Source organism: Cygnus olor, chromosome 17 (genome assembly GCF_009769625.2).
Source record: "Cygnus olor isolate bCygOlo1 chromosome 17, bCygOlo1.pri.v2, whole genome shotgun sequence".
Taxonomy (NCBI): Eukaryota; Metazoa; Chordata; class Aves; order Anseriformes; family Anatidae; genus Cygnus; species Cygnus olor.
In genome coordinates this window covers 2,942,398-2,958,448 of record NC_049185.1, presented here as the reverse complement: position 1 = coordinate 2,958,448, position 16,051 = coordinate 2,942,398, and the positions used below count along the sequence as shown (strand labels likewise).

At 50.9% G+C, this 16,051-nt stretch overlaps 1 long non-coding RNA gene across 1 annotated transcript; it reads right to left on the bottom strand.

The window, feature by feature from the left end:
• Positions 1 to 10,495: 10,495 nt before the first annotated feature.
• LOC121079812 lies at positions 10,496 to 14,758 on the bottom strand. The gene is made up of 2 exons (XR_005825183.1): positions 14,695 to 14,758; positions 10,496 to 13,030 (listed from the first exon to the last, which is right to left on the bottom strand). It is a non-coding gene; the product is annotated as an uncharacterized LOC121079812 (long non-coding RNA).
• Positions 14,759 to 16,051: the final 1,293 nt, after the last annotated feature.

The following is a 16,051-nucleotide window of genomic DNA, read 5'->3' as shown; positions in this document are numbered from 1 at the left end:
CAGAGCAGAAGTAGACTGTCTCCATCCCTATATTTGTGGGGATGGGACATCCCATGATTGAGCCCCAAGGGGGAAACACAGCAGAGATCTCACCCTGACACTGGTCGGCACCAAGCACTGATGTAAGCGGTGCTGGAATATGTAAAGGAGACAAAAAATGAATTACTGTGAGAAACGCAGCGGGGTCACTGTCAGTCATGGGGGGACAGGACCCACGCGGGATTATAGCTGTAACCCCAAAGGATGTGGTATGGGGTCATGGAGCAGCAGCTCTTTGCTGTGGGGCTAAGTGTGGGGAGGAGGGTCTGCTCTCCCAGAGGGGAGGCGAGAATCAGCCCTTTGCTGGCCCGGGGAAGAGGCCTCAGGTGCTGTGGGGACAAACCCCAGCAGCAAGGCTTGCTAGAAGGACGTACCAAAAAGCAAAACCTTTTTTATTTTCTATTTTTCCCCTCCAAAACTCCACTTAGAAAGGTTTCCAAGCACCGCTGTGTGAAGAGTTCCTTCACCACACCGTAACACAAACCAGCCGTCTGCGTGGAGTGGGTTCCTCGAGGGCTGTTTATTTTCTCTCGCTTCTTTTTCCTCATTTCACATGGGTCACCCAGTCCCTCCCCCCAGGTCTTACGCAAGTCCTCGGATGGGAAACTGGAGATGGCTGCATCCCTGCGAGCGCCGCCGCTACCTCGCCATACGTGGCCGAGAGCAGAGGGCCGCGAGCTGACCTGGGCATCTTGGCTTGGGCCAGCTCTTGGCAAGGACCTTCATGGTCCCCCCCATAAAGACCCCAACCTCCAGCTTCTCCCCCAGCCCCATGGGGATGGGAAAAGGGCTCTCGGCAGCCGAGTGCAGGGAGATCAGAGGAATGCACTGAACCAGCCCCACGCTTGAACCTTTAAGTCTCCTCTCGCCAAGCGTAACTTTTCACTTTGAATTTGCCTGATCCAGTAGCTACGAGCTGCGGAGAAAGAGTGCACACGTACGGACACCTCCATCCCTCTGGACTTTCTGGAAGCTCCAGGCTGGTGCTGTCCTAAGTTTATTCCAAGCCTCAATTCATCTGGCTTTCCCCGAGTTAGCTATGCCAAGAATGCACCAGGATCAGTCCCCAAAAGAGCAGAGGGAGAAGGGGGAGGCTGCTCAGCAACACAGCATCTCCCCCAGCCTTTTTGAGCACGTTTCTTTTCCCTTCCTTCCAACCAACTCCCCCTGGGTGACCCGAGAAGTTTCGCTAATAAAAATATAGATGTAACCTTATCTAAAGTGAGCGCAGCAAATGTACTACGGATAATGCGTAATTAATAACAGAAAAATAATGTTTCCCCGGTTATTAAATCAAGGCCTCCCCTGCCCTTTCACCCCCATATAAGTGTCTCTGGTTTTATGACAGCGCCGGACGAAGTTATCGCGTGTCTGTGTGCGCACGCACATCCTCGCTGGCAAGGGGCTCACCTAGCTATTGCTGGAGTTGGTTTAGGGATTTTCCTTCCTTAAGGTTAAAAAAAAAAAAAAAAAAAAGAAATGTCTCCAGTAGTTTATATGACGCTTGGCCCCCGAATGAACTCAATCAGTGCATGAAACTAATCTGTTTCCACCGAGGACTGATCCTGCCTCCCAGCCCCAGCGTAACCCTATCTATTTACATGTGCACATGCGTACACACGCTGCCTGTGGGCTCCCTAGTGCATTTCCAGGCTTAGATGGATGCTCGAGGAATGTATCAATATTTAGACATATATTTGCAGCATGCAAGGAGAAAACAAAGAGCAGCCGAATTCCCTGGAAGGGCTCAGTTTTTTTTTTTTTTTTTTTTGGTTGCAATGTTGTAAAATCCTCACTGCTTCCCTGGCTGCTTTTCTTGTTTCAGTACTTGCAGCCGCTCAGCCCCCAGCAATCCCTGCTAATGAAAATATATTTGTGGCCTGGGAGAGATGAACTAGGGAAAATCAGCAAGTTTGGACCTGAAAGCACATCAAGTCTTTAAAGAAATTAATAAATATGAGTCCAGCCTGGCTTTCTCCATCATTCCCCCTTCCCCAGCACACTGACTGTCAGCAATGCTATCTAACTCCAGAGGTCATCGGGCTCGTCTGATGTGGAGGCTTCCCTCCTCATCCATTTCGTTTGATGCACGGCTCTTCCAGGAGTCTGCTGGGCAAAACCCTTGGCTTAATGGAAGCCACACCAGCCCCTAGCTTTGAATCCTTGCGTTTGTGTTGGATTGAGAGGCCAAGGCGCTGAGAGAAAGCCTGGTCTGTCCAGGTCAGAGAAGCCCCCGCCGAGACGCAGCAGCGGGGATGTAAAGCCCCGGTCATGCTTTTTCCACCAGTCCTCTCTGGGTTCGTGCTCACAACAACCCCTGCCAGCCACCATTGGGGACAGGATGATGTCCCCGTCACCACCAAAAGCCACCTGGACGCCAGCCCCCTCCTGTCCCTGTGCCTTATTCAAGGCGGCTACTTCTCCGCTCAGCCCAGAGCCGTGCCTCTCCCCAAACCCCTTTTCTCTTTGTCATTTCCTGAAGTGCTAAAAGAAGCGGAAATATTGCATTTCTCCAACATTTTCAGCCCAACACTTTCCTTTAAGGAGGTGGAAAACCGTTCACCTTACACACACAAACGCAAGCCAGACCCCGGGTCGGTATTTACCCACTCCCCCCCCCTGCATTTTGAGTGTATAAATCTGCACAGAAATGTTTTCTTACTGTGAGTGCCTTCAAACAGCAGGCATGCCGGCAAGTGCTCAGCAGTGAAGGCTGCCATATGAGCAGGTACGACTCCATCCTTGCTCGCATGGATGGCTGCAGAAGGGTAAGCACGGACCTAAAAGTCAGGGCAAGGCACATGGGGGTAGGGGGCTTGCTCCTGGGAAGGGGGACGAGCAACATTTGGCTTTTGAGTGGTGAAGGCACCTGTGGGCAGCTTGTTTGAAAGGGAGCTTTCCCAAAAGGGAAAGAACGCAGACACATGAAAGCAAGGGGTGAGGGAAGACAAGTTTTCCTCCTTTGCTCCATCCTTCCTGGGGGGCACGGATATCTCAGGAGGATAAATGGCACTGGGGAGCCCCCAGAGCCAGGGAGCACAGCGCTGCCCATCACAGGAAGGAGGCTTGGCACTGCTCAGGGCCCTACCTGGCACAGGGAGGATGAAATGGGGTCAAGGAGCAGGGGATGTTACCCCAAACAGCATCATGCAGGTCATGGAAATGGGTTAACATGGGATGCACCCCCCTCGCATGTTGCCCCCCCAGTCAAAAATTGCCATTTATTCACTGCTTTAACAACTCTTCGCAGAAGTGAATAGCTGCAGCTGCTTTGAGAAAGGCAGAAATTGGAAAAATTTCTGACTTCCAAGTCACCATCAGGTCCCAAGCATCTTAAAAATACTTCGTGGAGCAGCAAAACAAACCACACACACACACACACACAGAGCTAGCTTCTTTCCAAGAACACATACTTTCAAGTTCAACAAAATGTTTCATCTCCATAAGCGCAAGCTCTTTCATCTGGTTTCGGAGCCTCTTGTTCAATTATTTCTCTATGGATTCTCCTCCAAATTGCTTCCAAAAATTAAATACGATGTAGCTTTCTCAATCTGAAAACATTCAAATAAGGTATTTTGCAATTCAAAGAAACTCTTTTAAAGAAGTTTTGCAAATAGCAGGGCGTTCTGTGAGGGAAAAACATTGCTTCCATCAAAATTGCATTTTCTGATAGAAAACCAATTCTGCTGCGTTTCCTCTGCTTTCTGCTATGGGGAGAGCAGGGAGCCTGGGACCCCTCCACCACTCCTACACATCCCTGCCCAACAACTGTGCACTGACGTAGCCAACTCCATTGTAGAAAAAACCAAAAATTACTGTGTTTACTGATAAATATTTATTCAGTTATTTATGGAGAAAACATGAAAGCCATTTGTATTTCTAGTATCAGTGACGGGGGCAGAGCTCCTCCAAGAGCACATCCACATGCGAGCCGCAGCCACTGCCAGCTACAAAATGCCCTGCTGCTTTTTTTTTCTGACTTTAGGTGAGCTCCTTATTTCTGATTTATGCCAGCTAGCGAGCGAGGAGGGTTTGTCTGCATGAGACCGCACAGCGCTTTTTCATTTGTTAATATTATGGGCAGTTACTGGAAAACAAGAGGTCTAAATAGACCTTTGCTGCAGCTTATTGTATCAAAGCTGCGGTTTCATGTGTACATAGGGAATCAGCTACAGCAGCAGAGCCCCCAAAAACATTGTAATTATAAAAGGAAGAAATGCTCCTGAACTAACTGCAGAAATGTTCCTAAGAAATGAAGTCCTGACAATTGCAAACCTCAAGACTGCAAAGTTTCATCCCTTCAGTCTGACATCGCTTTTCCTATAGTAGAAAATATAAATACATGAGCACATAAAGAGGTAGATCAATGGAATCAGAAGAAACTAATTCTTTGCTCCTCAAAAATCACTGCATGGGAGTAAGCAGATATTCTGGTCAAAATTATACACATTTTTACAAGAAAGGGTTTTTGTTTGTTTGCTTGCAAACAGCTGTAAAGTTCTGGAAAACCCAAGGAGATACCCCTGAGCTAGAGGGAAAACTACTGTCTCGGGGTTTCTCCGGTACTTTTGGGGGATATGGAAAAAGAAAAAGAAAAGCAAATTATGAGGTGGCACCTGAAAACCTGCTCGGCTTTCAGCGCAGAGGAATGTAAACACGTTGTTTTGCTTACTTTCATCATTGATTTCAGGAAGCCAGGACGGTTGCTCAGAAAATGGTTCCCCAGCCTCAGCTTCAGTGCAGTTCCAATAATAGACAGCGTAGGCAGATACTTAATCATCTTCAAATCGTGCTTCGCTGTGCCAGATGTAAAGCTCTTGGCCCGCGCTAGGACACAGTTAAGCTCCCGTTCAGCCCGCGAGCTGCAGCAGTGCTGGAGCGTGGCTGTCCCACCGCCGGCCCCGACCTCCACGCGCCGGGAGCCCAGGGCTGCCATCGGCTCACAGCCCGGGAGGTGTTTTCTGAGGGGGTTGTTAAATGACAAACACCACGTGGATTTGGAAATGTTTTTTTTTTTTTTTCCCTGCTTTTTGCCTGATTTTTGAGCCTCGAAGTGCTCTGTTCCTACCTCTCCGTGCCTTTGCCACCTCCATGCAGCACCCAGCTGCTTGGTGACTCGTTTCCACCCGCTCCCACCTTGAGGTACAGACATGGGGACACCACTCCCAGGGCATCCTTTCAGGTTCCCCTGTAATATTTACAGTCCCTATCTCCGTCACTGATCCCCTAATTCTTGCTACAGCCGAAGGAAGGGCTTTGTGGGGTCCAAAACTCACTATTCCCGGTGGGAACCGCACGAGGGAGGCAAGAGGGGTTACACGAGCTGTGGGTCTTGTTATTTAGCTGGAGACTGGCCAAGATGCCAGGGCCAATGCTGCTTGGTGGGGACATGTGCCATGGGATCCCACCTGACCATATGGGATCCCACTTGCGGCCGTGGTCGTGCATCTCGCCTCAGTTTGGTGGCCCCGTGCCCCCAGGCTGATGTGGCACTGGGGTGTCCCACCGGTTACAGGCTTCAAATGGATCTGGTTGGGCTGAGCCCAATGCACTTTCTTTGGGTTCTAGGCTAGCACACGTCTGCCTAGCTCGAAATAAATTTGGGGTAGCCTCAGCTTCGCTGTAAGCGTCCCCTGCAGCAAACCCAAGTGAGCAGCAGGAGCAGTCACGCCACTCGGGGTTCGCCAACCCATCCGGGGCTCAGGAAGACGTTTTCAGCAAACAGGTTTTACCTTGTACTTGTCACCAGCCAGGAATACCCGCGTGGCTGGTTAATGCGCAGCAGCTGAGCCCCAGTAACTCGATCGTGTGTCTGAACCCTGCTCACGGACTGTCCCACGAGACAGAAAATCCCATACTAACGCCACAGCAGGGCGAGAGCATGAGGCCGCTGTGCTGCACCCAAGCTCAGTGCTCCCACCCAGCCCCAGGGTATGGGTTTCCACGACGCCACTTTGGGGATGACACGACTTTTTCTAGTGCAGTTATTCCCAAATTACATCAGAGTGGGCAGGGGGAGGGAGGCCTGACCTCGGTACCGGCCGCATGCACTCCTGCGGGAGCCCAAATCTCTGCAGAGCTCTCAGCATCACAGCCGAATAGGTGAACCACGGCTCTTCCCCTCCTAGCTCTGACCGGACTAACGTAGCTCTACATTTTCAACAGACAGGATTTGTTCCAGGATCCGACAGCAGTGCCAAGCATTTCAAAAAGGTGAAAAATATGCGCCAAAAAACCCCGCTCATAAATACCTCCGCTCCGCGCCGCGCGAGCCAAGCAGACGGAAGCGTGACATCGGTGTAGCGAAATATTCTGGGAAACAATTAATGCGGGAGCGGGATCAAGAAAAATACGTTCGCCTAAGTCATTCAAGTGGCGTCCCAGCTGGCAGCCCGGCTTCCCAGCCGATGGCACTTGTCCACCAGGCTGTCAGAGCCGCTCCCAGCTCACCTGAACGGGTGCCAGCAGCTGGCGGGGGACGCGGGGGGGACGCGTGAGCTCTGCTAGAGCCATCGTGGGGCCGCTGGGCTCTTTTTCAGATGAGTGACGAGTGGTGGAAGGAGAGGCAAAACTAATGGGAGAGCCGGGGGGCGGGGGTTTCAAGAGTTCAGGATCCTTCATCTATCTTTGGAGAAGGGGCACTGATAACCTCTCCTGTTCAAAACGCTCACCCCACCAACCTGGAGAAACCAAGTGCGGCCCCGAATCGCCCACCCCAGGATTTTGAGGCTATTTTGAGCAGATGATGGAAGGCGCAAAAGTGCAAAGAAAAGCTTTCAGCATCGCCAGCGTGGACGGGAAGGACACTCCCACACTCTCTGGCATCACATGGAGAATTGCAAGAAAGCCAAAATCACCTCTGCCACTCTGCCCCCGCCTCCCTCCGGCTTCATTGTTAATATTTGAGATTTCTATGAAATTATTCATTGAGTTGCTTGGGGATTTCGCCTTCCGAGAGAAGCGGTAATAGGATTAGGTGGCCGCATTGCTCATGCGGAATTATTTGCCTGGCTCCTGGAAGGAAAACAGCCATGTTTATCCTGCTTCCTCCGCTTTCGGCGGACTTCGCAAACAGCGACAAAGCTCGTGCTGGCTTTTTGCTGGGAACAGGGAAAGCAAGCGTCACTGGCACTATTCGGAGAAGGGTTTCGCCTCCTCTGAAACAAGTCAAAACCAATGCCTTTTGGCCTCTGCCCCCCCGCCGGCTCCTCTGTGCCGCGGACATCGAAGACGAGCAGAGACCGAGCAGCGGCTCCCTTGGGAGCGCGCAGGCGGCTCAACTCGCGCGCACTTCCAGGGCCGACAAGACATTACATGCAGCGAGGACGAGGTGTTCTGTGAATCACTTGCAAAGAGGGGGATTTTTAATACAAAAAAAAAAACAAAAACAACTTTTTTTTTACGTCCCTCTGCAACACCTACAAGACAAACAAACAGACCGAAGGATCTGGCTCGCTGCAGGTTCAAGTTCTGCATGGACTTGGCTCGCCGTGTAAGCACACGCCACTGAGCTCGTATAAAACATTGCCTAAGTGGTGAGAACCCCTTGTTTAGTGCCTCGCTGCAATAAATTAGCAGGTGTCTTTATGAAGCACCGTCTCCCCCAAGTTAATGCAGCCAATGGGTCTCGCTTGTGGTCCTTCCCAAGGAGTTGTGGTTAAAGCCAATAAAAGACCAAAATGGAAACACGGGCGTTTTGCTAAGCTAAAGCAAAATACGCCCCAGTCACCAGCACATTTTCCTAGCGTATATGAAAGAACAGGGCCTGAAAATGGAAAAGTCCTGAAAGAAACTCTAGTATGGGCCACTCTTATCAGATGTGGTGGAAAACCGCTTGAAGAAGCAGCGCCAGCGAAGGTGATATAAAGACTGACTTGTGCACCCTTCCATCCCAAGCGACATTCACGGGCCCAAACCCACTTAGGGAGGAATAAAACCATCCCTGGAAACTCCCCAAGCCTCTTTCTCAGCCGGTCAGCGTCATTAAAGCAGGCCACATCTGCCTCCAGCTCCTTGGGTTGAGGGTAGGGAGGAACGAGTGGGAATTATCTCACTTAGCGCGGAGATAAAGAGGCAGCCGGGCCGCGCGAAGCCACCGCCAGGCGCTTCCCCCGCGGGGCCGCGCGGAGCGGCCCATGCTGCCTTTTAAACCTTTCCAAGTTCCAGCCAGCCCCGCAGATTTACGATGTGTTTCACTTTTTGAACACCCTTGGATCACACCGGGGCGATGAAAGCCCGCTCAGTCTGCAGATAGCTCTTTTTTTTTTTTTTATTTTTTTTTGTGCAGACAAAACGTATAAAAGATGCTGCCCCCCCCCGTGTCCACATCCACACGCACACTCCCCTTCCCACCCCTTCGCTCGAACGCGTCTCCTCTACGAGCTTTGGCCAACGCCCATCCATGCCAAGAACCTTCCCACACTCCCCTCCAGCCTCCAGCTTTACTTAAAATGAATTCAGAAACACAGTACCAGGGACCGCAGCCTTTTTTTCAGTCTTAATAAGACCACAAGGAATGGGGGGGGGGGGGGAGAAATAAAAAGAAAAAAAAAGGAAAAATTGCGGCAGTTCTTGTAACTAAATCTGTTGGAGTTGTAAGTGTGGTAAATGCGTGTTCCTGCACTCTTTGGACGCCTCTGCTTTGCCTTTAGCAGCTGCTGTAATAAACTTCCCAGAAAGTATTGGATTCACAGAAGTGTTACTAGAAACCCTAGCAGCAACCTAATGGAAAAGATACATCAACGCAGCAAATCAGGGAGATAAGCCCTGCTACAATAAAGAGAGATTTAAACCCGGTTTCCTTGGCTTGAGAGGAAAAATAAAAATTGCCCTCTGCATTTTGAGGGGGAAGGAAGGGAAAGGGGGGGGGGCGAGATCTAATTACAAGTGTCTTGAAATTCCTTCTACATAAAGTTTCCTTAAAGATCTGCCAAAAAAGCAAACTCTTGGAAATTGCGTTTTAGGTGCCATTTTCAGCTGAAGTGCATGCGGCTTTGCCTTACGATGACAAAACATTTAATTACAACGATCCCAATGTCTTCCACATTTGGAAACTGGATTCTTGACACACATAATATACCCCATGCTGACATGACTATTTGGCAAAAGCTGAGCCTGTGATCTCACATTAATTGCTACACAAATATACTTATTGTGGGCATGGGTTTTATACGGCTGAAGCCTCCATTTGCACATGTTCACAATAAAAACACTTCCCCCCCCCCCAATGATTAACGTTTCTTGGGGAAGTTTTTTCCTTTTTTTTTTTCCCTGAGATGGAGCTTTAATGGCATGAGAACTGTCTGTCGGCTTCCATTACCCCTTTGTTCTCTTCGTCTCTTGCTTTATATGTATTTTTATAAGCCTTTTAAAACCAAGTCTCCCAGTTCTTAATTCTTCCCTCTCTTTACTTTTGTTTTTATTGTAGGGCATCAATAGAAACAAAAAGATTTCGTTGGATTAAAGACACTGCTGTCACTTGAAAGCCATTCCCCTGATAGAGATCTTATAGGATCTCGCTATTTCTTCCATCTAAGGCCTTTTGCACGGAGCCGGGGGGACGGGGACACGTTTCCCTTCAGCTCGGCGGCGCTGGAGGTGGGAGATACCCATCAGCAGGCGCGAGCACGGCACCCGGCCGTCGGCGGCGGCGGAGCCGAGCACGAGGCACGCGAGCGCCGGGGCGTCCGCGGCGATGGCTCCTCTGAGACATCACACGCCTGCGAGGTCACGGCTCCTCTGATCCCACGCGCGGGAACATGCAGCAAACAGATGTCGGGGGCCAGCGCCGGGAGAGACGCGAGCGTGGCGCGGGATCCGGCCGCTTGAGCAGATGCTGGGCGATGTGATGCTGGGGCTGCGGGCTTGTTTCCATGAGCAGAGGGGCCGGGGCTGCTCAGGGACACGCTCATGGTCATGCTGCCTGCAAGTATGTGCATGAGCAGCCCCGTCCCGTGGTTCAGTGAGCACCCCGAAGTGCATGTTCAGAGGTGTCAGTGCGGTTCCACGTCCAGCATCTCAGCATGGAACGACCTGGGATCTCCACCTGGGTGCTCCGATCCTGCAGAAGAGCCTACAGAGGGAAGCTGGTTCTACCCTGGGCCAGCACCCTTGCCAAAATGGTACCAAAGCATCAAAATTTAATGTCCCCCCCAGGCACATGGCAGCCAGGTGGTGAGCTACCACCCCTGGCTCTGCCACTGATTCACGTGGGGACCTCGAGCCTCCTACCGAGTCCCCAAGAGCCTTCCCAGACACAGAGGCAAGCCAACAGGTGAACCAAGCCACAAATCCCCGTGAGACGGGGGAAAATCCTGACGTGCAGCAGGCTTGGAGAGCCGAAGCTACTTTAGGCTTGGAGCTATGATTTCGATCAGGGCAGGAATGCCGGGACACCACCTTGGGAGTCCCGGCAGGTGAAGAAGAGATGCCCCCGCTTCCTCCAAACCTTTGCTGCAACGGGAGTAATTTTATTTTATTTTATGCCTTCTCAGTACAAAGAAAAGGTTTCTTTAGATCAGGGAACCCAAAACGCGCAAATCGCTCTCTTCTGGTAAGGCAGCAAAGCATGCCCGGCCTCGCTCATGTTTGCGTGGCTACGCCGTGCATGCCGGCCGCAGCCTCCCTCTCTGCCTGCACTGCAACAGTTCTTCCCCCGCTTGTATGCCGTCCATCAGCTCTTTCAAACAATGACCAATTTGTTCCCTGGGGTGGTGTTTCCTTGTGATTCATGCAGCGGGCAGGCGGGCGGGGATGCTCGCAGCAGGATCTGCTCACGTGCTGGCCTCCGTGCCGCAGCAAGAGCCACCACGGCCACCAGGTTTTCCCCTTACAAGCCACACTGAACGCGATACCCAGCCCCCTGTGGGTGCTGGGACCGTCTGCTCCACAAATTAGAGCTGTTTGGTTTTTTTTGGTGGAGAACCTGATGTTGCAAAACACAGATTTTGTTTGGGAGTGGAGGGGAGAGTCCCCACTGCAACGGCCTCTCGGAATGGGAATTGCGTAAAGCCATGATTGGAAAGAAGGAGGAAAAAAAAAAAAAAAGGGTCGTTTCATTTCAACAAGGCAAAAGTGTCTCCGTTGAACAACAGGATGTCTTCTGTAAACACGAGGCGACCGCAGCTGTCAGAGATAGAAGTGCTGCATTAAAACGTTTCATTTTGTCACGGCTGAAATGGAGTGAGAAAGCTGGAGCGGCCGGTTGGGCCCTTCCTCCGCTCCATGCTGCCAAAATCCCACCTAGAAGGGTGAAGCCTTTTTACTTTAATGGAAGTTCATTCTCCAAAGGGCAAGTATTCCTCTAAAAAGGTTGCAGGCACTTCCCCCCCACGCACATACACGGTGCTGCCAAGTCATAATTTTAACAGCAAATCTTTTTATTTGCCCTTTTTTTTTTTTTGTCTTAAATCACAAGCACTTGGGATTTATGCTGTGTATGGGAAGCAGCTTTCATGACAGGAGCGAGTTTTCACACGCGATGTTTGTGTGCTTTGAGCTTCTCCCCGCGAAGGAGCAGCCCGGCCACCAGCGCGCAGGCAGGGAGAGCAACGTGAAATATTTTTTGGCCCCCCCGATTATTTGGGATCTCATCGCCTTTGGCTGGCGTTGGCAGCACGACATGCTTCGAGCGACCGGCGCAGCTCCGACAGCATCTGCAGCCTGGAACCTCACACTTCATCTGCAGCATCCACGGCCCATGAGTGCGGGGCAACGTTGGGATTTAGATCAAGGGATTATCTTTTAGTGATGGCTTTTTTAGTCACGTTTATCTACACGAGGCGGACCGAAAACAGCCCCACAGGCTGGAGGTTCACACGAGGGCACGTGCATTCGCAATTTCTTTGACCATACGGTTTTGGGGTTGCAAAGCCAGACATGAAGCTGGCTGAAAGTCCAGCCCTGCGAAGCATTTGGAGCTGGCAAAGTTGTGCTACTGATTTATGTGGCGCAACAGCCCCGGCCCTGGGATGCATCCATAACATTCGTTCCATCTGTCATCAGCGTGGATTCTGCTCTGCGCTGCTCGCCTTGGCAGGGCTCGATCCCAGCTCTGCTGAGCACTGGGGGCGAGGGGGGCGCCTCCCTTTGGTGCTAATGGCTTCACGGGAGGCCTCGAGTTCTTGAGATGCCTCCCAGCATTGTCACCGGCATGATAATCTTTGGCAGCCTGCATAGGAGCGGAAGGGAAAGAGCCACCGTGTTCATTTTCTGTATGGTTTTCAGAATTGATGATCACCGACTGCCTCGTTTTATGCCCTCTGTCCCCACACATGCACTAAATAAAGGATAAAGGTCCTGAAAACCACGCAGTCCTCTCGCTCTCCTATCATACGTGCTTCTTCCAGGCAAATCTTCTCTATGATCAATCCACACCGACTCCTTTCCAAGCAGCTAAGAGCCCCGGTAATTTGTGTTATCTTCCAAGGCGATGAGCACTTCAGTCCGAGAAGCAAAGGGCCTGTTTATCTTGGGCAGGACAGAGACGTCCAAATCTGCGCTGGGGATCTCTTGGCACGTCCGAGGCCCGCTGGAGTTGACAGCAGTGGAAGCTCTACACGTGAAAAGCCAGCGCCGAGCCCCTCACTGGGATTCACCCTGAGCTTTACGAGGCCTCTTCTGCAGACGAAGACAGCTGGAGCTGGAGCTCGGCTGCCAGCCAAGCTGCTCCTCCTCCCATCGCTCCCCAACATTTTGGGAAGGCTGCGGACGGTCCCCCCGTGCCCGAGTGCAGTGCTCGGGGTGGGGCAGCCTTCCCTGGCGAGGTGCTGATGCTGCGATTCACCTCTGAACGTTGCCTTATGGCTCCTCGCCGTTCCAACGCCTCCTACATCTACAAAAAGCTGGAATTTCCTGCCAGCTCAGTGGTGCAATTTCAAATGCTTTTTGGTTTGAGACGGCGCTCTTTAATCTCCAGCCAGCTGGGCCCGTGCGTTAGCGTGAAGGCTGAAAGCTTCAGAGCTTTGGGCAGTTAGTTTTCCAAAGATCTCACCTGTGGGTGGAATGGTTTGCTGCAGCTCTGCATTAAATTAAAAAGAAACCCGTGTGTGTGCGCACACACTCACAAAACCATGTGTCTGAGCTGCCCTGTCCCCGCTGCAGTGAGAAGGGAAGCAGCAGGCCAGCTCCGGGGTCTGACTGCTGCCACGGAGGGAGAAATGGAGATGGAGAGCCCTGTGCCAAGAAGGGCGAGGGGCGAGCTGCAGGCACGGTGCCACAAAAGCCCCCAACCTTTCGAGCAAGGAAGGATGGAGCTCAAATCTCACTGACCTCACTGACTGCTTCAGGCAGGCATCCGGAGGATACCCTAAAAGATAACATCCACCATCTCGGCGTTCCTCCCAGTAGACAAGTGGGCTTTATTCCCCGCCATCCCAGGAGATCTGTGCAAGAAGCAGCCCATCAGACTCCGCCGTGCTGCTCGCAGCCCTTGTCATCGCGGGCAGCTTGCAGAGAGGAGGGCAGGGCCCTGTGCTCCTGTGCAAGCCATTTCGCAGCCCCAGAAACTGGGACCAGATCCTCAGCTGATGCAAGGTAACATCACTTCCACGGCGTTAATAAACTAGTGCTGGTTCACATCAACCGAGGATCTGCTTGGGAAGCAACGACAACTAAAACCAGCATATGCACCTGCTGGAGCTACAGCATCAGTATTTGAGAATTGATCTTATGCAGATAAGCCAAAAAGGTGTGGGGCAGAGAAGAGAGAGAGGCATGATGAAGTCCTGTTACCCTGCTCACTCCACCATTTAAGCAAAAAATCTGTTTACACAAAGAGATCTGACAAGAATCACAGCAAATTGGACAAGGAGCTGAATAGCAAAGGCAAAACCATCACTGAAAATAAATTCAATTACCCGGTTTTGCTTAGAGAAGCAACAAAGTTTTTGATGTGTTTGTTATTCGGTCTGTCATTAGAGCTGAAAGATGTCTCAATAATGTTGAAGTTACATTTTTAACATCCACTCTCCTCCGAGCAGTTTGCATATTTTCCACTACGTTAGCTGATCAAGCCATTAGTTACAGTTACTTAAAAATAAATGAGCTCTATATATTCCTTCCTCTACACTCCCCACTGTGTAGCTAAACAGCAGAGGGGGGGGAGCAGGGAAGAAAAGTATTTATTTTGCAATGAAACAACCCTACAATAATGGCTAAATGCTTAAATTTGACCATGGAAAGCGGGTACATCCGAGGAGAAAAAGCAGAAGCTTCTCTCATCAGGCAGGGAACTGATAAGGTCCTAAACAGCGGCAAAACACAGAAAATGAAAAACATATTGGTAAAAGAAACTACAGTTGGGAGGTTTACAGCATCCAAATAAATCCAGCAAGAACAGAGGCAGAGAGGAATTTTGTCGAGTGTGTTGATACGCATTTACTTGCCAAAATGAGTTTTAACTAGAGCTATTCTTTTTGCTCTTTACCCTAATCCTCCCCTCCTCCCCATAAAAAAATACCATAAAGTCAGTCAATTTTCATGAAAAGATTTCTGCTTTCACCCGTTAAAGAAGCAGGTAATATTCATTCTTCTATTCCCTCTTCCCCAAAATTCAGCCATAAAAGAAAACCCACAGCAAACCCGACAGTTTATGTTTTGACTGTTGAAAAACAGAATCTGAAAGCAATTTCGCTTCATTAATTAAGCTTACAAAACCTGCAGCAGATGAAGATATTTCCTTCCACGCAGAGAACGAAGGCAGCACATTTTCCCAACTATCTGTGAACTGCCTGAAAACACTGAAGAGCTTTCGGGGTAGAGAAAAAACCCGAGCATGCCAGGAAAAAAAGCACATTGTACTAATAGGTCATTGGGCAATTCTAACTCAATCCAGATTTGTTTGTGGGATCCAAACTCATCCAATATATTGACCACTGAGTCACAAGAGCAGCCTTCACAGCCAGCACGGAGCAAGTCTCCAAGTGCTGCCCTCGGTGCATGGCAATGACCCACTGAGAGGCAGTCAGCAACGTTGTGCTGCTCTCAGCAGTAGCTTTATCAGAGAAATAAAGGAAAAAAAATCCTGCTGCAATACGTAACCGTAATATTGGCCTCCCTCGGTCCTGGTGTTTAACAATCTATAGCTATTGGTGATAGAGTAAAGCTCCAGGTCCCATAGAGAAGAGTCTCACCTCTCTTCTGGTGATGCTCTCAGCTCTACTACAGTTCACTTGGGTTCCTCTCTTGTCCTATCGTTACCTGGGCTCCCCAAAATTCACAATCAGCACTGAACCACAAGCTCCTCTGTCAACCAGTCACTTCCCCACCAGCCTCAACAACCGCTTACGTGAAGCAACGGCACCGAGCGAAAAATCCAACTGCAGCCCCACCGTGGTCCAGACTAGGGCTCAGAGGTCACAGCGTGACGGGGTTCTCTCCGGCTCTGGAGCACGTGCTGCTGCCACGTGCTGCCCAGCTGGGGCCTTCCAGTTTGTTCTCTGCCAGTGGAGGTGGTGTGAATTCCACTGTAAGAGACTGGAGGACTGGATCCTAACAGTGCTACACTGCAGACCTTTTCTAAGATGTCTGAAGGTGCTTACGGACCTTGGAGAAGCCCTTACTTGTAGGGGGAGCTCTTGGCCTTTTTGGAAGTATCCCCCGCCCCCACTCAAAGTCCTCTGCTGGAGTTCATTCTGGCTCAGACATTTGGCTTTCAGAGCAAAAAACGTCCAGGTTTCTGCAGGCCCTGCAACCCAGTGAGACAGGGAGGTCTGACAACATCCGCACATCACACGCTCGCCTCCATCCCAGCACAGCCAAACTCAGTCACCGAGCTTCCAGGCTGCCACGGCCACCCGTGGAAATCCGAGGCAGCCCGAAATGCCATGCTGGGTCCTGACCAGCTGCCCTGCTTCCAAAGGGACATTTTGGGGGGTCAGCCTGGCTTAGGTAGAGCACACGGATCCCACGCATGCGTCCTTCGCCTTAGCCGCGCCCTCGATGCTGGGGTGTGAGAATGCTCAATCCCCTCCAGCTACAGGGGAATTCCCAAGCAGATGGTTAAACTGGATTT